At 38.7% G+C, this 26865-nt stretch overlaps 1 protein-coding gene across 1 annotated transcript in view; it reads right to left on the bottom strand.

The window, feature by feature from the left end:
* The window catches only part of LOC113933655 (S-adenosyl-L-methionine-dependent tRNA 4-demethylwyosine synthase TYW1), a 226578-nt gene that overhangs the window by 141467 nt on the left and 58246 nt on the right, over nucleotides 1–26865 (bottom strand). The gene's annotated exons all lie outside the window — the stretch shown is intronic.

Here is a 26865-nt window from a genome sequence, read left to right as displayed (position 1 = left end):
GAGAAGACCACTGATGCTTTCATTTTCAAATCCATTCAACTGCCTCAAATAATACTAGTACAATAATATATAATACCAAGGATAGGTAGAACAAGCTTCAAGAACAGGGGAGCAGCACTCATATGAAAGGGTATCTCTGTTTTGAATAAGGAAGGGTGGGTAAGGGAACGCATCCTGGAGCATATTCCATGTCAACTGAAGGGCAGAAGCTGAACACACTGAGAATGTTAAGGGGACAAGCAGCATGAATGTAAAAAACATATTTTTCCCAAAAAGGACACTATTTAATATGTGAGTGGTAAAACCACAGTGAGTGAGGTAAGAATGAATAATATGAAGAAACAGTGCAGATCAACTTAGGGTTGGAATCACAAGATATTATCAAGCTTTTTGAGGTCTCATCAGAAAGATCCATCTAGAAACTCTGCAAGACAGGCTTGATTTCAGTAAGAGTGAAATCTGGGGGGAAGCTATGCAAATAAGGTCATGGTGACTTGGCTCATATTAATGGAGAAAAGGGGAAGGGTGCTAAAGAGGTACACTCAAAGGCATTCCCACTGGAGGGACAAAACAGAGTCATCCAAGATAACTGAGATGTTGACTCATCTCTACTGCGACTGAAATATGATGGAATTAACAGGAACAAACAAGGAGACACAAGGAGCCTGTGTGTGTGTGTGTGTGTGTGTGTGTAACTGTGTGTAATATATATCGGTGTGCTAACATTATAAAGCACAATGAACGAAAATAACAAAAAAAATCTATCAGCTGATTACTCTGTCGGTCGATCACAAAGTCTTACTTTTTGCCCTGATAAAAAAGGTTCCCTGGTGCATCTCACCTGGTACTCGCATTAAGAAAAATAAGGAGGGAAGAAAAAATATTGTTCAAGCTAACTACAAATTCTCTTTCAAGTTCCCAATAAAATATCCAAAAGGCAAACAAAACATTCAAATCTTGCAAACAGCACTGAAAACTAAAATAAAAGCCCTCTAAATGCCAAAGTCACAGGGAAATTGCCACTAAGTATCATGCCAATGGAGAAATAAAGTTGAAGACCTGAACATTTCATTATTTACTGAGAAGGTAATATACCTCAAGCACGCCGTATGTTGAATGTCCAAGAATGAATAAGACAGAGCTCCCAACCATGATCTAGTACGAGGAAACGGCAAGTAAACAGGCAAAATATGCAATACTATTATGATAGGGTATTTGAATCAATCAAGATTCTTTTGTAAGCAACAGAAACTGCCTCTGGTTAAAAAGAAAAGGGATTTACTAAAAGGACCCCACAGCTCATAGAATCTTTAGAAAGGCAGGAATGAAGGCCGACTGGCAGCAGGATCAGCCCTCAATCCTTCAGAAGCCTTCTACTGTAGATGCCACCACTCTCTGGATACCATCACCAGCACCAGCCCAAAAAGCAGATGCTGCTGCCATGAGCCCAACAAGCAGGTCTCTGTGCCCCACGTCCTTTCCATGACTCACTCCATACTCAAAGTCTCAGGCAAAGGCAATGACCATCCTAAATGACTGTTACACCCACGCTGCCAAGAGGTGATACCAGGAAACAGTATCTCTCCTCCTTGGCTTCTGTAGCAGGCAGCGGGCCCTTGTGCTAAACAAAGCTAATTTAACAGGGAATTCCCCAAACATGAAAAGGCCCAGATGCTGGGAAAGCAGAGAAAAGCCAAATGTCCATCATGATGTTACTGAAGCCGGTGAGATAGATGACCGAGCCAGCCGGCCTTGCAGGAGCAGTGAGAACTTCCCAGAGGGGTGCTGTCCAAACTGAATACTGAAGGGCTACAAGGATAAAGGGTCAGAGGCATGTGAGAAGAGGGATGACATATTTCTCTTTTTAAAACTATTTTTTTCTAAAAGTTTTATAGTTTTAGTTTAGCTCATGATGATCCATTTTCAGTTAATTTTTATGTACGATGTGAAGTTTAAAAAAAAAACCTTTGAGTGTGTTTGTGCGTGTGAATGTACTTTTGGTGTGTGTGGTGTGGTGGTGGTGGTGGTTTTCTGGATGTCTAACTGCCCCAGCACCATTTGTTGGAAAGGTTATCCTTCCTCCAAGGAATTGCTTTTGCACCTTTGTAAAAAATCAGTTAGGCATGTTTGTGGGTTTATTTCTGGGATCTCTATTCTGTTCTATCGGTCTATGGGTCTGATCCATCTCTCCACCAGTACCACACTGTCTTGATTACTATAGCATTAGAGTAAGGTATTATATCAGGGTATATAATTTATTCTTCTTCCTCAACACTGTTTAAGCTATTTTAGGGCTAGTACCATTCCTTATAAATTTTAGAATAAGTCTGTCTATTTCTACAGAAACCTTCCTGGGATTTTAGTAGGAATTGCATTAAACGTACAGATCAATTAGGGGAAAACTGACAATTTACCATATTGTGTCTTCTATTCCATTAACATTTACCTAGATTTACAATTAGATTTTCACTTATATTTACACTCATTTAGATTTTCATTGATTTCTGATTTGCTATCTTTCCTCATTTCTAATGTAAGCATTTATTGCTGTAAATTTCCCTCTGAGCACTGCTTGAGCTACATCCCACGTATAGTTTATTTTTATTGTCATTCAGTGGAATGTATTTTTTCATTTCCTTTGGGACTTCTGTGACCCAGGGCTCATTCAGAAATGCGTTGTTTAATTTCCAAATAGTTTAGAGATTTTCCTTTTGTTTCTATTATATATTTCTAGCTTGATTCCATTATGGTCAGAGAACAACATTATGATTTCAATTCTTGTAAACCCACTGAGATTTGTTTGGTGGCCGAGGACATGGTCTGTCTTGGTCAATGTTCCACAGGCACTTGAAAACATATGTATGTATTCTGCTGTTGCTGGGTAATATGTTCTGTATCTGTCAATCAGATCCTATTAGTTAATTGTGTTGCTCAGATTTTCTATATCCTTGTGATTTTCCGTCAAGTAGTTCTAGCAGATGCTGAAAGGGGTTTCAAAGTCCCCAACTATAGGGGTGCCTGGGTGGCTCAGTCGGGTAAGCAACTGACTCTTGGTTCCAGCTCAGGTCATGATCTCAGGGTCGTGAGCTTGAGCCCCGTGTCAGGCTCTGCACTCAGCAGGGACTCTGCTTGAGATTCTCTTCGCTCCCTCTGCCCCTCCCCGATTCACACCTGAGCTCTTTAAAAAACAAATAGTCCCCAACTGTAACTGTGACTTTTTATTTTTTTAAGATTTTTCCATTCAACTATGTCAGTTTTGAGCCTCCAATGTTTGATGTACACACATTTAGTGTGGATTATCTTTTTATTATGATGAAATGTCATTCTCTGTCTCTAGTATGTTTCCTTGCTCTGAGGTCTACTTAATCTGATATTGATATAGGCAATCCTGCTCTTTAGGTTATTGTTGCCATGGTATGTATCTTTCTATCATTTTACTCAACCTACCCATGTCACTCTCAAATAAATAAATAAAATCTTTAGAATATTTACATTTGAAGCAATCACTAATACTTAGTCCTCAGGTCTGCTATTTTATTATTTGTTTCCTGCTTGTTTCCTCTCATTCTCATACCCATTACTCTTTTCTTGATTTCCTGCAGGTTACTTAAACATTTTTAGTATTCCATCTTAATTTATCTTGTGGTGCTTTTTTTTTCCTTTTAGGGTATCCCTTTGTAAACATTTGTCGTAGTTTTTGGTAGCTCTTTGTATAGTTCTCGAGTAGTTATTCTAAGTCTTACATATATACAGGATTTAGGGATATACTGTATACATATATATGTAACTTACATATATACATGACTCTCAGAGTCTGCTGGTATTAACATTTTACACCTCAAGTGAAGCATGGAAACATCACTTCCACTCCCTTTAACTTTTCCTCTTTTAAATTAAATATCATTGCTCTGAGTATTACATGGTATTTTAACTTTTGTTTCAATCATCAAATATGACTTCTAAGAATCATGAGGAAAATGATTGTCTCCTTGCACATACCCATGTTTCTGATCTTTCCATCATTCTTCCTGACTTTCTTGTGTTCCAATAATCTTTCTTTTATCATTTCATTAGAAGAACTTCCTTTAGCCAATTTTTAAGGGCAGATAAGCGAACAACCAATTCTTTGCTCTCTTTCATGTATGCCTTTATTTAATCTTCATTCAGGAAGGACAGTTTTGCCAGATACCGAAGTAATGGTCATCAGGTATTTTCTTTCAACATTTGAAAAGTGTACCACTTCTCTCTGGCCTCCAGGATTTCGGATGAGAAATCTGATGTCAAATTAATGTTAATATATCATTTTTCTCTAGCATCTTTCAAGATCTTTTCTTTTTTACTTGGTATCATGATGTGGATTTCTTTGGTTTTATCCCATTTGGGGTTTGCTCTGTTGTTCAGACCCGGTAAATTCTATCCAGCTATGCTGTCTACAGATCATACTACTGATGTGGTAGGCCCCTGATTCTATCCTCTGTCATTTCCACTCTACTACTGAGCCCATTCGGTTGAGTTTTTTTATTTCCGTTACTGTATTCTTCAATTTTATAATTCCCTCTTGGTTCTTTTTATAACTTCCATTTCTTTGAGATTTTTTATTTCTTCATTTGTTTTGAGAGAAACTGTAACTGATTGCTGAAGCATTTTTATGACAGTTGCTTTAAAATCCTTGTCAGATTATTCCATCATCTGATTCATTGGTGTTGGTATCAGTTCATTATCTTTTCCTGTTCAAGTTGTGATTTTCTTGGTTCTTGGCATGACAGGTGATTTTTATTGCATCCTAGACATTCCATCTACTATGTGAGGGGACTCTAGATCCTATTTAATTCTCCTATTCTAGCAGGCAGTCACTTTGTTTAGGTTGAGCATGCAGGTCCGGGACCACTTTTGTGTGCTGTGGTTCCAATGGCAGTTTAATTTTCAGAACTTTGCAGTGTAATTTTGCTTGGGATCCCACTGGTCTCTGCTGTTACCCTCTGAGAAAGTCAAGGGGTTTCTCTAGGATGACTCCCTGGGGGTCTCTCAATGGAGAAGGACAGTGTCATGCCAGCTGGCTTCCCAGGGTAGGCTGCTTGTGTAGCAAAGTGCCTCTGGCCGACTGCCCCTGACAGCCCCAGTAACTGAGTGGGACAGGGGAGTCTCAGGCCACAGGGGCAAAGAGGCTTCCCTAGCTGGACCGCTTCCCCCACTGATCCCTCTTGCCAGTGCCACTCAGCCACTGTGGTATCTCTCAGCTGGGAAGAGAAGCCTCAGGCCCAGCAGGGATGGAGAGCGTTTCACAGGTCAGGTCACTTGCTGGAAAAGGAGGTGGTGGGAAGGGATCTCTCTCTTTCCACTTTCACTGGGCCACCCTGGTATCTCCTGACAGGAGAGGGGAATTTCAGTCCAGGAGGGAAGGAGACCACTTGTCCTAGCTAATTACTGTCAGTGGGGCTCCCAACCGATCCCCTTGGCAGTGGTACTGGGCTTGCCTGATCCTGTTAAAGGGACTCTCATTCCATATTGGGAATGAATGAGGCTCCTTAGATGGTTTTCTGTTGCTACATTAAGGATTAGGAAACATGGGGTCTGAGTTGCCTTCTTCTTTAGGCGGGGAGATGTAAAATATCCTACTGCCCTATCTTTCCTCCACTCCTAGGGTTCAAACCAGTTAGCCTTCCTCTTACCACCTTTCAAAGTTCTCATTTGGTGCCTCTCGTGTTTTCCAGGGTTCAGAGTTGCGCATAGTAGGAAGGAACAGGGAAAAAGGGGTTTATGCCCCCCTTGTCCAGACCGCAAATCCTCAAACAACACATTTTGAAAGGAAGTGCTCTCACATTTGAAAATTAGTAAATAATCAGGGCGAAAAAGGAAAAGACCTGAGAGTAATACACACTTAGAATTAAATCTATGTTATAAATCTGGGGGGGGGGGATTACAGATAGCCTCAGACTCATGAATCTATGAATTCTTGGCCTCAAGGCAAATGAGAATCCGAGAAAATACAACTGCAGCCCATCAGAGCCACACAGAATGAATGCAAGACACCATCACCAGGCAGGCTCTATGCACATCAATTTGGGGGTGGGGGTGCAGGGGGGAGGAATGGAGATTGGGTTGTTGGGAGACAGATCTCCATGGGTCTCTCTCTCTCTCTCTCTCTCTCTGAATGTCATGCAAGCAACACTGACTGCCTTTATTCTAGACTATCTTTTCAAAAAGGTTTGTATACTGAATAGCCTTAGATAATATAGTGTCTTTCTCTCTGGAGCAAATGATATGTATGTTTACTGTCCAGTATAATAAAGAGATGTCCCTCTAGGACAAAGGTCAGGTAGGATTACTATCAACTATAACAGCTTCATTTTCCCTAAACCTGGGGTTCCCCTCCTATAACATATATGCAGATGTTACCTGGCCCTTCTAGAGCTGCTCCATGGGCGCTGGGGGCTCAGGAACCACAGTAAATGATGATATTCTGGGATAGCTATTATAAGAAACTGTCCATGCCTTCTGCCAGCATCCATGACACTGTGGCCAGCTAACCTGCTATATGCAAGTGGGTAAAATTTCAGACTCCAATTTTTGACAGAGGATGGAGAATTCAATGCAGAAGTCAATGAACTACAGCCTATGGGACAAAATCAGTCTGCTGCCTGTTTCTGCAAGTAAAGTTAGCTGGAATACTGTCACCCACATTTGTTTACTTATTGTCCATGGCTGCTTTTGTGCTACGGCAGAGCTGAGAAGCTGCAACACAGATCATATGACCCACGAATGTTAAAAAGTCACTATCTGGCCTTTTAAGAAAGTCTACTGACCCCTGACTTAGATACTTCTTTCCTACTGTAGAGCAAAATAAATTCCAACTGATTAAACTGTTTAAAAAGTACAAACAGGAGATGAATTCGGGGAAGATGGAGGAGGAGGACCCAACAGGAATCACTCTCCCCACCTGGACAGGTGCACCAGCAGAATCTAACATAACTATTCTGAAACTCAAGTCGGCTGAAGGGTTGCAACTTCCAGGAAAAGGCTTGAATGGTTAATTTCAGCTCTTAGCACAGGAGGAGCTACCCACCCCCAGCCAAGTGGGAGAGAGCTATGCATGTGTTCCTGGGACAGCTTGCACACCGTTTGTGGTAGCTAGGGTGGGCAAAAATGATCCTGTCCTGCAAAATACTGGGGACCTATGCTCTGACTGCTAATTGCAGCTTTTGATCAGAGAGGTACAAAGAGGCGTACAGCCAATGCTGTTGAACCACCATCATACACACACACACACACACACACACACACACACACACACACACACAGAGTTTCTGCAAGGCCTTACCCCTCCAGCTGAAGTGACTTCCAGGAGATTGAAAGGGCCTCTACTTATTTTTATCCCCCTTCACTTTACACTGTCACCCTTTCAGGAACCAGACACTAAAGACTAGGATATTCAAATGCAATGGAAGATTCGGGGAAAAACAGAAAGTTACTACACGTGCCCAGGGAAAGGCTCAGAAAAGACATGAGACATTAAGTTTACACCTCAGCCTGATCCTTACAGAGAGAGCCTACAAAACTCAATAAAACAAAAACAGTAACAAAAAACAGCAAACCCTGTGGAAGGGGAAGAATCTAATTTCCAGAGCTACATAACTAGATTCAAATACCACAAGGCATACAAAGACATAGGAAAGTATGTCCCATTTGAAGGGAAAAAAATAATTCCACAGAACCTGTTCCTGAAAAATACTTTATAGCAGATATATTAGACAGACCTTAAAAACATGGTCAATTATGAAAACTAGTGTTATTGTGACAATGGTTTGTAACTTTTGTTTTCTACATGATTTAAGAGACTAATACATTTAAAGAAAAAAATTATTAGTATAAAACTAGTATTATTGCAACTTTGGTTTGTAATTCCAAATCCTGTTCCCTACATAATTTAGGGCATAACTGCATTTAAAAGAATTACTAGTTTATGTTTCTGTGCTCACAATGTATAAAGATGTAGTTCTGTCCCATCAATTAACTGAAAGGGGTAGGGACAAAGCTGTAAAGGTGGAGTTTTTGCATGTTATCAACGGTAAGCTGCAGTAACTTTAAATTAAACTGTTACATCTTTAAGATATTAAATGTAATCCCCACGGTAACCACAAAAAAAAACAGCTATACAATACACAAAAAAGGAAATTAAGAAGGAATTTAAACATTTTACTAAAAAATCAACTAAAAAAGACAAAAACGGAGGAAATGAGGGACAAAAAAAGCAATAGGGCATATAGGAAAAAAAAGTACAATGACAGAAATAAGCCCCTCCTTACCAGTAATTACTTTAAATTGAAATGGATTAAACTCTTTAATCAAAAGACAGACTTTGGCAGATGGATAAAAAAGACATGATTCAACTCTATGCTGCCTACAAGAAACTTACTTTACATCCAAAGACACACACAGGTTGAAAGTTAAAGGATGGAAAGATATTCCATGTAAATAGTAATTGAGAGAGAGCAGGAATGGCTACACTATTAGCAGACAAAATAGATTTTAAATCAAAAAAGGTTACAAGGGGGGTGCCTGGGCGGCTCAGTCATTGGGTGTCTGCCTTCGGCTCAGGTCATGATCCCAGGGTCCTGGGATCGAGCCCCGCATCGGGCTCCCTGCTCAGCGGGAAGCCTGCTTCTCCCTCTCCCACTCCCCTGCTTGTGTTCCCTCTCTCGCTGTGTCTCTCTCTGTCAAATAAATAAATAAAATCTTTAAAAAAAAAAAAACAGAAAAACAAAAAACAAAAAAGGTTACAAGGGACAAAGACATTATACATTAATAAAAGGTTCAAAATAGCAAGAATACACAACAATTAAACATTTACACACCAGATGACATATCTTCAAAATACATGAAGCAGATATGGACAGAATTGAAGGGAGAAATAGCTCTACAATACAGTTGGAGACTTTAATACCCCACTCACAATGGAAAGAACAGCCAGAGAGAAGACAAGGAAGGAAAGAGAGGACTTTACACAACAGACCGACTAGATCTAAAAGACATATGTAGAACACTCCACCCAAGAGCAAATAGCATACACAATCTTCTCAAATGCACACAGGACATTTCTAGGATAGACCACAAATTAGGCCAAAAATTAAGTCTAATGGATTTTAAGAGCTAGAGATCATACAAAGTATGTTCTCTGACCACAATGGGATGAAGTTAGAAATCAGAACATAAAGAAAATTGGGAAGTTCACAAAATTGTGGAAATTAAATCACATACTTTTAAACTATCAATGCATCAAAAAAGAAATCGCAAGAGAAATTAGAAAATACTCAGATATGAATGAAAATGAAAAAACACACACATACCAAAATTTATGGGATGCGTCAAAAGCAGTGCTAAGGAAGAGATTTATAGCTACAAATACTTATATAAGGAAGGAAGGAAGGGAGGTAGGAAGGAAGGAAGGACTCAAATCAACAACCTAACTCTACAACTTAAGCAATTAGAAAAAGAATGAACAAATCCAAAGCTAGCAGAAGGAAATGAAATAATGATTAGATCAATAAAACAGACAACAGAAAAACAAGAGAAAAATCAATGAAACAAAAAGTTGGTTCTTCAAAAAGATCAACAAAAATCAACAAACCTTTAATTAGATGGGACTAAAAAAAAAAAGAGAGAAGACTCAAATTACTAAAATCAGAAATGAAAGTGGGGACATTACTACCAATTCTACAGAAATAAAAAAGATATAAGAGTACTATGAACAAATGTACGCCAAGAAACTAGATACACTAGTTGATATGGACAAATTCTAGAAACACAAAATGTACGAAGAAGTCACAAAGAAATAGAAAACCTGAACAGACCTATCACTAGTAACAAGATTGAATCAGTAACCACCAATCTCCCAGCAACAACAAAAAAGCCTCGTATCTGATTGCTTTACTGGGTGAATTCTACCAAATATTTAAAGAAGAACTAATACCAATCAAAAATGGGCAAAGGACCTGAATAGACATTTCTCCAAAGAAAGTATACAAATGGCCAATAAGCATATGAAAAGACGCCCAACAACACTAACAAGCAGGGAAACACAAATCAGAACCACAATGAGATACTCACACCCATTAGGATGGCTACTATCAAAAAACAAAAACAAAACAATGCTGGTGAGGACACAGCAAAACGGGACCCCTGTGTATTGTTGGTGGGAATGTAAGATGGTACAGCTCCAGTGTAAAATGGCATGGAGGCTCCTCAAAAAATTAAAAATAGAATTACCATATAACCCAGCAATTCCACTTTTGGGTCTGCACCCAAAAGAATTGAAAACAGGGTCTCAAAGGGCTATTTGTACACCCATGTTCATAGCAGCATTATTCACAACAGCTAAAACATGGAAGCAACCCAAGAGTCCATCAATAGATAAATGGATAAAGAAAAATGTGGTATATATGTACAGTGGAATATGATTCAGCCTTAAAAAGGAAGGAAATTCTGACACATGCTACAACACAGATGAACCTTGAGGGGCATTATGCTAAGTGAAATAAGCCATCACAAAAAGACCAACACTGTACGATTTCACTTATATGAGATACTCAGAGTAGTTGAAATCATAGAGTCACAAAGTATAACGGTAGTTGCTAGGAGCAACTACCGTTGCTCCTAGGGGAGGAAAGAATGGGAAGTTATTGTTTAATAGGTATAAAGTTTCAGTTTTGTAAGATCAAGAGTTAATGGGGATGGATGGTGGTGACAGCTGCATAAGATAAAAGTATTTAATACCACCAAACTGTATACTTTAAAATGATGAGGATGGTAAACTTTGCTTAACAGAATAAAAAAAATTAGTCTTAAAGACAGAAGTGACTATTTTCTAACTCTATGGGTGAGAAAGAATTCCATAAGCTTAAAAAAAATAGAAAAGACAAAGGCAACATTAAATGGATAAAAATAAATAAAAATGTAAAATTTAAGCACATCAACAATAACAACAACTGAAGGAGCAAAAAAAGGACTAGGAAAAATATTTCCAATAAATGACAGACCCAGACTTTGTTAGTAGTTTTACAAACAGTTCATAGGAAATTACAAGAAAAGATAGTTAGCAAACCTTTTCAATTGGCAATGTCATTTCTAGGACTCTAAGGAAATAATCTAAGTGCAAACAAAGCTTCATACAAAAACACATCCTTCACATAATTAGTTATATTAGTGGAAGAAAAAACCCACATCATCACCAGATAAATGACAAATTAAATTATGGCACTTTCATTTATAATTATGTAGTCACTATGCTTAGAAAAGATTTTTCAACAGGAAAATGCTTGTTATAATGTTCGGTGAGAAAAACTGATACAAAATTTCATACACGTGATTTCAAACATGTAAAAATATACATAAAGGTGAATAGTAAAAAAGGCTGAAAGAAAATACACTTTAAGATTTCTGTAAGGTGGAATGTAAGTTTTATTTTATTTTCTATATTCTTCTTATTTTTTACAAAGAGCATGTGTTATTTTAAAGTAGTTTTGTTAAGGACAAGTGATTTGAATGATAAACCTGAAATAGCATTATCCACAAAGTCTGTGAACCTTTTCACTAAATATAAGATCACAAGTTCAAGCACTATCTGATTATATTTTTTCACCAGAATGTGAGAGCTTTTCCAACTGCTATCTGCATAGTTCATCACCATGCATCTTACTTCACACTATTGTCAATGCTGACAGTGTGCTTTTCCACCACTTACGTGGGGCTGAGCATTTCAGTAAGACTTACAGACACTCCCCTCCCACGACTTACTGTGTTCTGGCAGAACTCACTTCAGGGAACAATTATATGAATTACCGGAAAGTTCTCATCAGAAACCATGAAGGCCAGAAGACAATGGAGCAATAGCTTTGAAGTACTGACAGAAAGGCTGTCAATCCACATTTCTATATGCAGCAAAAACAGAATGAAAGCAATATACAGACATCCTCAGGTAAAGAAAAACTAAGAGAATTCATTAACAGCACACCTGCTCTGAGGCAAATACTGAAGGAAGTTAAAGCAGAAGGATGGGGAGAGGGCAGTCCGCAACCACTAATCAAAAGAAAGCTGGGATGGCTAAATTAACACCAGACAACTGAACTTCTAGAGAAGAATCCTCACTACAGATAACGAGGGACATTACATAACGATAAAAGGGCAGATTCACTAAGACATAACCATCCTAAATGTATATGCATCTAACAACAGAGCTTCAACATATCATGAGGCAAACCTGATAGAACTGAAATGAGAAAGGCGAATCCATAATTAGAGTTGGAGTTTTCAACACTCCTCTCTAAGAAATAGATAGAAAAATGACACCAAAAATCAGCAAGGATATAAAGACTATTACCCAGGCAACTTCCAATTTGGGCTTGAGTTTACTGGAGTTTTACTTGGGGCTGGGGAGAGGGAAACCAGAAAAGACTACAAAGGAAAGACAGGAGAAGGGCCCTTTCGCCAAGCTGAGTTACAAAATCAGTGAGAGCAGGCCTGTCTCATGTGCCTATTACCTTATACTTCTCTCTAAGCACAGAGAATACTTGCTGAGTGACTGACCGTGGTATAGCAGTGTCACCTGTCATTTCTCCTATTCCCTGGGACAGGTGACTTGTGATTTTTCTATAATACCACTGTTACTTAACAGTAATAAAGGCACATTCACAATGAAAAGTAAAAGTGCTATATCATACAGGACACAGGCTATACATAAACACTATAAATGGCATATATACTGTACATGCTTATGTATACATTTATGATAAATACATGTATCTTTTCCAGACTGCGGTGGTAAAGACAGGAAAATATACTCTCAATTAAAGTGACCATCGAACAGGCAAGTCCTCCTGCATCAGTAGCCTTACAAAGTCATGTTTTCCTGGCTGAAAGAATCTCCTACTCCCCAGGACTCCATTTAGATGATAGAAGTTTAGAAAATGAAGATGGTGAGACCTTTGAGGACCACTCTCCTCTGAGCCCACTGGTGTTAAATAAACCTCCTATCCTCCAAGAAAAAAAAGAAAATGAAGATGGCAAAGCCACAGAGCATTTGACAGAATGCTTGCCAGGCCCTTCAGCTTTCAACCAAATACTCCCTGACACAGAACTGAGAAAAGAAAAAAAAAGAATAAATCACACTTCCTGTGCTTTTCTCAGCATTCCCATCTAAACTCCTATCTACAGGATGAGAGTTGCCACAAAAGTATTTAACACCCACCAAATCAGCAGCAAACCATGACCACTTCCTGAGAAGTAGCCACTATCATCTGGTCCAGGTACCTCTTGTTGCACAACACACTGCCCCAAAACTCAGTGGCTTCATACAACACGGATCTCTTACTTGCTCTATTAATTCTGCGGGCCGGTTGGGCGCCCTTCCCACTCCCTGCGGTATGCGCTGAGGTCACCCATGCAGCTGGCACAAGAGGGAGCCGGGCTGGGGCAGCCCACCCAGGAAGACTTCACTCAGATGTCTGACAGCTGATCCTGGCTGAGGAGCCCTGCTCATTTTACTCCATCAGTCTAGACTGGCTTCTTTACAGCACAACAGCTGGGTGCTCAGAAGAAACCTTTCAAAAGGACAAGCCTCAGGGTCCAAGCACTTATCGAGCCTCAGCTTGCATTGTGCTTGCTAAGAGCCCGCTAGCGCAAGCAGGCCACATGGCCACGCCCAGAGTCCTGTGAGAGAGGACCGCAAGAGTGTGAACGCTGGGAGTCATGGTTCATTACGGGCTACCCAGTTAACAGACTCCTACATCATTTATACTAATTATGTTCACTCCAAGCCTGAAGGCAAAAATTCCTCACGTCAACATTTAGTAGTTTTCAAAGAGCTTTCATACTCAATATAACGGCTAATAGCTCTAGATCAATTTTTGGCTTATTGTAACAAAATCCTTTTAATATATGGTGATTAATCTGCAGCTCTCTGGGTAGACAGGCAAATATACTGGTTTTAGATACTTAATATATGTTTACTTAATATACAATTACCATATTCTGTGCTAAGTGATCCAGAGGAAAACTGAATGATTCTGACTTTGTTGTATATATCTTTTTTTAAAAAAAATTTATTTGAGAGAGAGTGTGCACGCACAGGGGGAGGGGCAGAGGGAGGTGGAGAGAGAGAATCTCAAGCAGACTCCCTGCTGAGCACAGAGCCTGACATGGGCTCAATCCCAGGACCCTGAGATCATGAACTGAGCCAAAATCAAGAGTCAGACGCTTAACCGACTGAGCCATCCAGGCACCCCTGAATATATCTTTTTTATATAACCCTCAAGTTTTTACCTTGAAAAACATAAAAGCTTATTAACCTACCAAAAAAAATAAGTTTTTAAAATTCTTTACACTGAAATCTAATTGAAATATATTAACAAATATCAAATCACTACCACAGTCACACAGACATACAATTTATTGCGAAGAACTTTAGAACACATATTTGGAGTGTACACTCTTAATGAGATGAATTCTACTGAAAGAACTACAATGAATCTTTTTCTCCTCTTCAAAATTATGGAGGATCCTAAAGAAGTTTCATATATGTGGTTTACACCAATCAATCTTAACATAATAGAAATTAGAACCAAAAAATGTTTAAATTATTTTTACACTATTTCCTTTAATAAAATAACAAGCCTATTAACATGGTTTTATGGAAAAAAATATTTTTCAAGACAAAAAAAGGTATAAAACAGCTGGATTCTTACACCTTTCTACATTCCAACTATTGTGATATGTTGTTTTGGTTTTGGTATATGAACAAAATCCAGCCTCACAGAGATATGCAGCTGGAAAAGAAGGAGTACTTTAATAGCCTTTTCAGAAAATTGTGAAGGTTCTACTTTGATACTATACCAAAAGTCCACAAGTTTCATTAAAAATTAAATGCCTTATGGAATCTGGAAACTATTAATGAACTTTTCATATTTTGTTACATTAAAATCTATTTGCCTATCTTGCACTTTGAATTTGATTTTATAGCATCATGCACTGGAAAACAAAGGTTCACAAAGTTATGCAGATCTTCCAAATATTGACACATTACATAGTATTTTAAAAAATCACACTTTTTAATATCACAACTGATCTCATCATTGAACTCTTTAAGTACTGGGAAATTGCCAAACTATGACAATTAATACAAGTTTTCCAAAATTCCAGTTTTCATTTTAAGGCTCCAATTTATTACTGGCAATAAATACTTTCAATGACTTTCCTTGACATGTCAGGATCACTTTATTTAAAAAACTAAAAAACAAAAAACCATTAGCCAAATACCTAAGCCTGAATAAGCATTCTTCATTGTTTTTATATGTTAAAATGGCACTCCAAGGGGCAGCTGGGTGGCTCAGTCGTTAAGGGGCTGCCTTCCCCTCAGGTCAGGATCCCAGGGTCCTGGGATTGAGGCCCGCATGGGGCTCCCTGATCAGCGGGAAGCCTGCTTCTCCCTCTCCCACTCCCCTTGCTGTGTTCCCTCTCTTGCTGTGTCTCCTCTGTCAAATAAATAAAAAATCTTTAAAAAATTTAAAAAATTAAAAAAATAAATGGCACTCCATGAGCACAACCTGCAGCTTTACTGTAAAAATGCTTTCCTAAAGACAACTGTATACTTTGGTATGCAACAAAAGTGCTTTATGCACACTTTCCATTTCTTCATACAGAATATTAAAAAGACAGGTATTCAAAGGTAAAGATTTTAAAAGCTTATAATTTCTCCACTTTATCAAGCTAATTCTTAAGTGTAACTGACAAAAATAAAAAATAAAAAACAGAGCAAATGTACCTTGACTTACCAGTACAGTTTGTTTTACTGCCTTAATTCATACTGAGGGGTCAGCTTTTTAAACCACCATTGCTTTTGCAAAATTAGTTCAAATGTCCACACAGCAAAAAAGACAAATAAAATCACAGCACTATTATGGAAACAGTTTTGACCTCTGGGACCCCACAGGGTCTGCAGATCAAGCTTTAAAAACCACCACTGTAGCTTAAAAGCAGTAAGTAATCATGTCAATATCAAAAAAAAAATGAAGAATTTTGTTGAAGGGGAAAAAAGTAGTAAAATTATAAAATCAAATTAACTGAAAACTAATGTTAAAATTGAAATGTGAGTTCAACCACTTTGGAAAACTAGTCATAGTATCTACTAAAGCTCAACATATGCTTAAGCAATTCCACTCCAAGGTGTACACCCAAGAAAAATGAGTGTTATGTCCACTATGTATAGTCCAAAGACTATACATGAGGTTCACAGCATTGACTTCATAGGAGCAAAAACAATAGCAAAAAACTAGAAACACTCCATATGTCCATTAACAAGTGAATGAATAAATAGTGGCCTAGTTATACAATGGAATAGATTCAGCAAGAAATAAAGTATTGATTCACACAAAAACATGGAAAAACCTCAATAATTATGCCAAATGAATGAAGCCAGATCAAAAGGAGAATATAATGCATAATTATATTAAATTCTAGAAAATATAAATTTATATACACAGACAGAAAGCAAATCAGTGGTTTCCTGGAGATAGGAATAAAAAGATGGATAGATTACAAAGAAGCACAAGGAAATTTTGGGTGTTCATTCTCTTGATTTTGACGATGGTTTCACTAGTATATACATACGCCAAAATTCATCAAAATGTGAGGGGCAGAGCAAGATGGCGGAGGAGTAGGAGACCTGGATTTCCTCTGGTCCCACGAATTCAGCTGGATAGGGATCAAACCATTTGGAACACCTACGAACTCAACAGGATATCAAAGAAAAGAATAGCAACAACTCTCTGAACAGAAAAGCAACCACTTTCTGGAAGGTAGGACATGCGGAGAAGTGAATCCGAGGCGATATCTGGGAGGATGGGCGGCGGGGGCCTCCGTGGGCCGTTTCTGGCAAGTGATAGAGCCATGGAGCACAAAATCGGAACTTTTAGAAGTCGGCTTTGCTGAGGGATGTTGCTCCAGTGGCTAAGCAGGGGGGTGGAACCCTCGCGGGACAGTGTGGTCTCAGGACCCGCGGGGTCACAGAAAGACCGGGGATACCTGAGTGCGACAGAGCTCCCGGGTATCAGAACGGGGAAGCCGGCTGTAGAGACGGAGCCGAGGCGCAGGCTCTCAACTCGGAGTTGCCATAAACCATGATCCGCAGCACAGGGCCACTGCACCTCCAGCAGGGACCCAGCAAGCAGCAGATCCGGGGAGACTCCCCTTCTCCCCCGGGAGGAGCGGTGCAGGAGCGCACCGCAGGGATCTGCTGGGTTTGGGGACTCCACACTGAGTCTGGTCCAGAGATAGAAATACTCCGTCACAGGCCAGGTGAGCATGGAGTGTGGCGGGAGACGGGAGTGATTGACCGCTTTTCTCTGGGGGCGCACTGAGGAGTGGGGCCCCGAGTTCTCGGCTCCGCCGGGGCAGAGATTGGGAGGCTGTCATTTTCACTCTCGTCCTCCAAAGCTGTACAGAAAGCTTGCAGGGAACAAAAGCTCCCGAGAGCAAACCCGAGCAGATTACTTAGGGGAGGCAAGGGTTGGGCAATTCCGCCTCCGGCAAAGACATCTGGGAACCACAGGCAACAGGCCCCTCCCCCACAAGATCAGCAAGAACAGCCAGCCAAGACCAAGTTGACCAATCAATGAGAACGGCAGAACTCCAGCGCTAGAATACTGCACATAGAATTCAGGGTTTTTTTACCATGATTCTTTAGTCTTTCAAAGTTAATTTTTTTAACTCTCCTTTTTTTAATTGTTCTTTTTCCCTTTTTCAACCATCTTATCAATCCCTTTTTTAAAAAACATTTTTATTTTTCATTTTTAGAGTCATATTCTATCCCTTCACAGTAGTTACCCTTATTTTTGGCATATATATGTAAGTTGTTCTGTCTTTAAAATACTGAGATACAGTTTCTTCTAACAGATCAAAATATACCCTAAATCTCTAGTGTACGGCTTTGTTCTAGTCTCCTGCCTGATCACATTCTCTCCCCTTTTTTTTTCTTAAATCCTCTTCTTTCTTTTTTCAAACAACTTCTTACCTTATCAATTCCTTTTATAAAATTTTTTATAATTTTCACCTTTACGGTCATATTCCATCCCTTCATCGTATGAACCCTTATTTTTGTACATATATAAGTTTTTCTTTCTTTAAAATTTTGGGCGGCACTTTCTAACAGACCAAAATAAACCCAAAATCTAGTGTGTGGCACTGATCTATATACCAGCCTGATCATATTTGATCATATTCTGTTTTTTTTGTTTTGTTCTGTTTTTGTTTGTTTTTATCTTTTTCTTTTTCTTTTTTCTTTCTTTCCCTTTCTTTCCCCTGGTTTCAGGTCTTTTCTGATTTGTTTAGAGTATATTTTCTGCGGACATTGTTACCCTGTTAGCATTTTGTTCTCTCATTCATCTATTCTCCTCTGGAAAAAATGACAAGACGGAAAAAATCACCTCAACAAAAAGAACAAGAGGTAGTACCGACTGCCAGGGATCTACTCAATACGGACATTAGTACGATGTCGGACCTAGGGTTCAGAATCATGATTTTAAAGATACTAGCTGGGCTTGAAAAAAGCATGGAAGTTATTAGAGAAACCCTTTCTGGAGAAATAAAAGAACTAAAATCAAAGCAAGTCGAAATCAAAAAGGCTATTAATGAGGTACAATCAAAAATGGGGAAACTAACTACTAGGATAAATGAGGCAGGAGAGAGAATTAGCGATATAGAAGACCAAATGATGGAAAATAAAGAAGCTGAGAAAAAGAGAGATGAACTACTGGATCACGAGGGCAGAATTCGAAAGATAAGCGATACCATAAGACGAAACACCATTAGAATAACTGGGATCCCAGAAGAAGAAGAAAGAGAGAGAGGGACAGAAGGTATATTGGAGCAAATTATAGCAGAGAACTTCCCTAGTTTGGGGAAGGAAACAGGCATCAAAATCCAGGAGGCACAGAGAACCCCTCTTAAAATCAATAAAAATAGGTCAACACCCCGACATCTAATAGTAAAACTTACGAGTCTCAGAGACAAAGAGAAAATCCTGAAAGCAGCTTGGGAGAAGAGATCTGTAACCTACCATGACAGAAACATAAGACTGGCAACAGACCTATCCACAGAGACCTGGCAGATCAGAAAGGACTGGCATGATATATTCAGAGCAAAAAAAGAGAAAAATATGCAGCCAAGAATACTATATCTAGCTAGGCTGTCATTGAAAATAGAAGGAGAGATAAAAAGCTTCCAGGACAAACAAAAACTAGAGGAATTTGCAAACACGAAACCAGCCCTACAAGAAATATTGAAAGGGGTCCTCTAAGCAAAGAGAGAGCCTAAAAGCAGCATATACCAGAAAGGAACATAGACAATATACAGTAACAGTCACCTTACAGGCAATACAGTGACACTAAATTCATATCTTTCAATAGTTACCCTGAATGTAAATGGGCTAAATGCCCCAATCAAAAGACACAGGCTATCAGATTGGATTAAAAAACAAGACCCATCAATATGCTGTCTGCAAGAGACTCATTTTAGACCCAAAGACACCCCCACATTGAAAGTGAGCAGGTGGAAAACCATTTACCATGCTAATGGACACCAAGAGAAAGCTAGGGTGGCAATCCTTATATCAGACAAATTAGATTTTAAACCAAAGACTGTAATAAGAGATGAGGAAGGACACTATATCCTACTTAAAGGGTCTATCCAACAAGAAGATCTAACAATTGTAAATATCTATGCCCCTAAAAGGGAGCAGCCAATTATATAAGGCAATTAATAACAAAAGCAAAGAAACACACTGACAACAATACAATAATAGTGGGGGACTTTAACACCCCCCTGACTGAAATGGACAGATCATCTAAGCAAAAGATCAACAAGGACATAAAGACTTTAAATGACACACTGGACCAAATGGATTTCACAGACATATTCAGAACATTCCATCCCAAAGCAATGGAATACACATTCTTCTCTAGTGCCCATGGAACATTCTCCAGAAAAGATCACACCCTAGGTCATAAATCAGGTCTCAACCAGTACCAAAAGATTGGGATTATTCCCTGCATATTTTCAGACCACAATGCTTAAAACTAGAACTCAATCACAAGAGGAAAGTCGGAAAGAACTCAAATACATGGAGGCTAAAGAGCATCCTACTGAAGAATGAATGGGTCAACCAGGAAATTAAAGAAGAATTTAAAAAATTCATGGAAACCAATGAAAATGAAAACACAACTGTTCAAAATCTTTCAGTTAGAGCAAAGGCAGTCTTGAGGGGAAAGTATATAGCAATACAAGCCTGTCTCAAGAAACGAGAAAGGTCTCAAATACACAACTTAACCCTACACCTAAAGGAGCTAGAGAAAAAACCACAAATAAAGCCTAAACCCAGCAGGAGAAGAGAAATAATAAAGATCAGAGCAGAAATCAATGAAACAGAAACCAAAAGAACAGCAGAACAGATCAACGAAACTAGGAGCTGGTTCTTTGAAAGAATTAACAAGATTGATAAACCCCTGGCCAGACTGATCAAAAAGAAAAGAGAAATGACCCAAATCAACAAAATCATGAATGAAAGAGGAGAGATTACAACCAACACCAAAGGCATACAAACAATTATAAGAACATATTATGAGCAACTCTATGCCAGCAAATTAGATAACCTGGAAGAAATGGATGCATTCCTAGAGATGTATCAACTACCGAAACTGAACCAGGAAGAAACAGAAAACCTGAACAGACCTATAACCACTAAGAAAATTGAAGCAGTCATCAAAAATCTCCCAACAAACAAAAGCCCAGGGCCAGATGGCTTCCAGGGGAATTCTACTAAACATTTAAAGAAGAATTAATACCTATTCTTCTGAAACCATTCCAAAAAATAGAAATGGAAGGAAAACTTCCAAACTCATTTTAGGAGGCCACCATTACCTTGATCCCCAAACCAGACAAAGACCCCATCAAAAAGGAGAATTACAGACCAATATCCTTGATGAACATGGATGCAAAAATTCCCACCAAAATACTAGCCAATAGGGTCCAACAGTACATTAAAAGGATTATTCATCACGACCAAGTGGGATTTATCCCTGGGCTGCAAGGTTGGTTCAACATCCGCAAATCAATCAACGTGATACAATACATTAACAAAAGAAAGAACAAGGGTCATGTGATCCTCTCAATAGGTGCAGAAAAAGCATTTGACAAAGTACAGCATCCTTTCTTGATCAAAACTCTTCAGAGTATAGGGATAGAGGGTACATACCTCAATATCATAAAAGCCATCTATGAAAAACCTACAGCGAATATCATTCTCAATGGGGAAAAACTGAGAGCTTTACCCCTAAGGTCGGGAACGCAGCAAGGATGTCCACTATCACCACTGCTGTTCAACAAAGTATTAGAAGTCCCAGCCACAGCAATCAGACAACAAAAAGAAATCAAAGGCATCCAAATCGGCAAAGAAGTCAAACTCTCACTCTGCAGATGATATGATACTTTATGTGGAAAACCCAAAAGACTCCACCCCAAAACTGCTAGAAATCATAAAGGAATTCAGTAAAGTGGCAGGATATAAAATCAATGCACAGAAATCAGCAGCATTCCTATACACCAACAACAAGACAAGAAGAGAGACAAATTAAGGAGTCGATCCCATTTACAATTGCGCCCAAAACCATAAGATACCTAGGAATAAATCTAACCAAAGAGGCAAAGGATCTGTACTCAGAAAACTATAAAATACTCATGAAAGAAATTGAGGAAGACACAAAGAAATGGAAAAACGTTCCATGCTCATGGATTGGAAGAACAAACATTGTGAAGATGTCAATGCTACCTAGAGCAATCCACACATTCAATGCAATCCCCATCAAAATACCATCCACTTTTTTCAAAGAAATGGAACAAATAACCCTAAAATTTGTATGGAACCAGAAAAGACCCCGAATAGCCAGAAGAATGTTGAAAAAAGAAAAGCAAAGCTGGCGGCATCACAATTCCGGACTTCCAGCTCTATTACAAAGCTGTCATCATCAAGACAGTATGGTACTGGCACAAAAACAGACACACAGATCAATGGAACAGAATAGAGAGCCCAGAAATGGACCCTCAACTCTGTGGTCAACTAATCTTTGACAAAGCAGGAAAGAATGTCCAATGGAAAAAAGACAGTCTCTTCAACAAATGGTGTTGGGAAAATTGGACAGCCACATGCAGAAGAATGAAACTGGACCATTTCCTTACACCACACACAAAAACAGACTCCAAATGGATTTAGGTTGAAAGACCTAAACGTGAGACAGGAGTCCATCAACATCCTAAAGGAGAACACAGGCAGCAACCTCTTTGACCTCAGCCGCAGCAACTTCTTCCTAGAAACATTGCCAAAGGCAAGGGAACCAAGGGCAAAAATGAACCATTGGGACTTCATCAAGATAAAAAGCTTTTGCACAGCAAAAGAAACAGTCAACAAAACCAAAAGACAACCGACAGAATGGGAGAAGATATTTGCAAATGACAGACCAGATAAATGGCTTGTATCCAAAATCTATAAAGAACTTATCAAACTCAACACCCAAAGAACAAATAATCCAATCAAGAAATGGGCAGAAGACATGAACAGACATTTTTCCAAAGAAGACATCCAAATGGCCAACAGACACATGAAAAAGTGCTCAACATCGCTCGGCATCAGGGAAATACAAATCAAAACCTCCATGAGATACCACCTCACACCAGTCAGAATGGCTAAAATGAACAAGTCAGGAAACGACAGATGCTGGCGGGGATGTGGAGAAAGGGGAACCCTCCTACACTGTTGGTGGGAATGCAAGCTGGTGCAGCCACTCTGGAAAACAGTATGGAGGTTCCTCAAAGAGTTGAAAATAGAGCTACCATACGATCCAGCAATTGCACTACTGGGTATTTACCACAAAGATAAAAATGTAGGGATCCGAAGGGGTACATGCACCCCAATGTTTATAGCAGCAATGTCCTCAATAGCCAAACTGTACAAAGAGCCTAGATGTCCATCGAAAGATGAATGGATAAAGAAGATATGGTATATATACACAATGGAATATTATGCAGCCATCAAAAGGAATGAGATCTTGCCATTTGCAACGACGTGGATGGAACTGGAGGGTGTTATGCTGAGTGAAGTAAGTCAATCAGAGAAAGACATGTATCATATGACCTCACTGATATGAGGAATCCTTAATCTCAGGAAACAAACTGAGGGTTGCTGGAGTGGTGGGGGGTGGGAGGGATGGGGTGGCTGGGTGATAGACACTGGGGAGGGTATGTGCTACGGTGAGCGCTGTGAATTGTGCAAGACTGTTGAATCACAGATCTGTACTTCTGAAACAAATAATGCAAGATATGTTAACAAAAAAGAAAAAGAAGAAGATAGCAGGAGGGGAAGAATGAAGGGGAGTAAGTCGGAGGGGGAGACGAACCATGAGAGACGATGGACTCTGAAAAACAAACTGAGGGTTCTAGAGGGAAGGGGGTGGGTGGATGGGTTAGCCTGGTGATGGGTATTAGGAGGGCACGTTCTGCATGGAGCACTGGGTGTTATGCACAAACAATGAATCATGGAACACTATATCAAGAACTAATGATGTAATGTATGGTGATTAACATAACAATAAAAAAATTTTTTAAAAAAGGAAGAAGATAGCAGGAGGGGAAGAATGAAGGGGGGGAAACTGGAGAGGGAGACAAACCATGAGAGACGACGGACTCTGAAAAACAAACAGAGTTCTAGAGGGGAGGGGAGTGGGGGATGGGTTAGCCTCGTGATGGGTATTAAAAAGGGCACGTTCGGCATGGAGCACTGGGTGTTATGCACAAACAATGACTCATGGAACACTACATCAAGAACTAATGATGTAATGTATGGTGATTAACATAACAAAAAAATTTAAAGAGAAAAATAAAATAAAATCATAAGAAAAAAACTCATCAAAATGTATGCTCCACATACAATTTCTTATGTGTTGATTATACTTCAAATAATGTTGGAAATATTTTAACTAAAAAAAAGGAGATGGGCGAGGGAGGGAGGGGCGACCCGGGAGTTACCTAGAAAAGTTCCCACCAGCCAAACTGTGAAAATTTAGGATCAATAAAGAAAATGACTGTGATGGGCTGAATTGATGAAAATAACATAATCATATTCCAATACAGCGAAGAAAACTTGTTACCATTCAAGGCAGCTAGTAAAATAACATCAACTTTGAGAACTGGTACCTAAAGTGAATTTTATCCTAACTTGCCAATAGGAACTATATTTCAGAGTAACCAAATATCCACAGTTAATAATAAAAAAAAAATTCTTCTTTACAGACTGATAGCTAATAAACACAGAAGAAATAACAGAACTGAAAATATTATTTTACAAAGCCTAAATATGTATTCTCTCAGACAAGCACTATCAAATGGTGTTCCAAAAAAAAAAAAAGCAAACAGTAGCTTAATGAAGTTGAGAAAAGGCTGGATTTTTTTACTTACTTACTTACTTATTTATTCACTAAAATTAACACACTGTGCTATATTCGTTTCAGGTATACACTACTGCGATTCGTCAGTGATTACTCAGTGCTCATCACATTAAGTACTTTTAATCCCCTTCTCCTATGTCACCCACCTCCCCTCTAGCAACCAATGCACTCTCTATATTTAAGTGTCTGTTTTTTTGTTTGCCTCTTTCTCTGTTTTGCTTCTTAAATTCTCTGTAAGTGAAATCATACGGTATCTCTCTTTCTCTGACTCACTAATTTGACTTAGCATAATACCCTCTAGATCCATCCATGTTGTTGCAAATGGCAAGATTTCATTTCTTATGGCTAAGTGATATTCCATTGTAGATATACATCACAATCTTCTTTATTCATCTGTGGATGGACACTTGGTCTACTTCCATAATTTGCCTATTGTAAATAATGCTGTAATAAAAACAATGTACATACATCTTTTCAAATTAGTGTTTTTGTATTCTTTGAGTAAATACCCAGTAGTGTGATTACTGGATCATACAGTAATTCTATTTTTAATTTTTTGAGCTACCTCCATTTCCACAGTGGCTGCACCACTTTGCATTCCCACCAACACTGCACAAGGGTTCCCTTTTTCTCTACAACCTCGCCAACACTTGCTCTTTCTTGTGTTTTTTATTTTAACCATTTTGACAAATGTGAAGTGATATCTCACTGTGGTTTTGACTGTATTTCCCTGATGATGAGTAATGTTGAGCATCTTTTCATGTATCTGTTGCCCATCTGGACATTTTCTTTGCAGAAATGTCTCTTCATGTCTTCTGCCTAATTTTTAATTGGATTATTTGGGGATTTGTTTAAGTTCTTTATATATTTGGGATACCAACCCTTTATCAATCAGATATATCATTTGCAAATATCTTCTGCCATTCAGTAAGCTGTCTTCTAATTTTGTTGATTGCTTCCTTTGCTGTACAGAAACTTTTTTTTTTTTTTTTAAGATTTTATGTATTTGAGAGAGAGCTGGGCGGGGAGAGAGAGCACATGAACGGGGGTGAGGGGCAGAGGGGGAGGGACAAGCAGACTCCCTGCTGAACAGGGAGCCCGATGCAGAGCCCGATCCCATGACCCTAAGATCATGACCTGAGCCGAAGGCAGATGCTTAACCAACTAAACCCACCCAGGCGCCCCAGAAACTTTTTATTTTGATGTCATCTCAAAAGTTTATTTTTGCTTTTGTTTCCCTTGCTCAGGAGACCTATCTAGAAAGATGTTGCTATGGCCAATGTCTGAGAAACTACTGCCTATGCTCTCCTCTGGGATTTTTATGGTATTAGGTCTCACATTTAGGTCTTTCATCCATTTTGAGTTTACTTTTATGTGTGGTAAAAGTAGTAGTCCAGTTTCATTCTTTTGCATGTAGCTGTCCACTTTTCCCCACACCATTTGTTGACGAGACTTTTTCCCACTGCATATTCTTGCATCCTTTGTTGTAGATTAATTGACCATAATATCATGGGTTTATTTCTGGGCTTTCTATTCTGTTCCATTGATCCGTATGGCTATTTTTGTGCCAGTACCACACTGTTTTGATGTAGTATGCCTTGAAATCTGGGACTGTGATACTTCCAGTTCTGTTTTTCAAGATTTCTTTGGCTATTCAGGGTCTTCTGTGGTTCCATACATATCTTAAGATTATTTGTCCTAGTTCTGTAAAAAATGCTGTTGAAATTTGATAGGGAATAAATCTGTAGATTGCATTAAATCTACAGATCACTTTGGGTGGTATGGACATTTTAACAATATTCGTTTCCCCAACACATGAACATGGAATATCTTTCCATTTGTTTATGTTATCGTCAATTTATTTCATCAATATTTTATAGTTTTCAAAATACAGGTCCTTTACCTCTTCAGTTAAGTTTATTCCTAGGTGTTTTATTGTTTTAGGTACAATTGTAAATAGGATCATTTTTCTAATTTCTCTGCTACTTCATTATTAGTATGGAACTGGATGTTTTAATATTAATAATTCCAAAGTAAAGTTCTAGCAGCAAAGAGAAGAACAACTACACAAAAAAGAGAATAGACTGTCATTATCCTGTTTCAATGGTGAATATTAGCATCATTAATGGTGGGTCAACAAGATTATCAAGTCTAATGATATAACACAACATACATTAATGAATGCAATCAATTTGACCTATACTATATAGTACAAAAATGTTTCAGTGTAACTTTCAATGTGACTTCTCCTTTACAAGAAAATATTAGGAATAAAGAAATATGCCCATCAGACAAACTAATTTTTATTCTATTTTTTTTTTAAGATTTA

The sequence above is a fragment of the Zalophus californianus genome, chromosome 10, assembly GCF_009762305.2.
Source record: "Zalophus californianus isolate mZalCal1 chromosome 10, mZalCal1.pri.v2, whole genome shotgun sequence".
Lineage (NCBI taxonomy): Eukaryota > Metazoa > Chordata > Mammalia > Carnivora > Otariidae > Zalophus > Zalophus californianus.
Note: the sequence above shows the minus strand (reverse complement) of the source record. Positions and strands in the feature narration are given on the sequence as shown.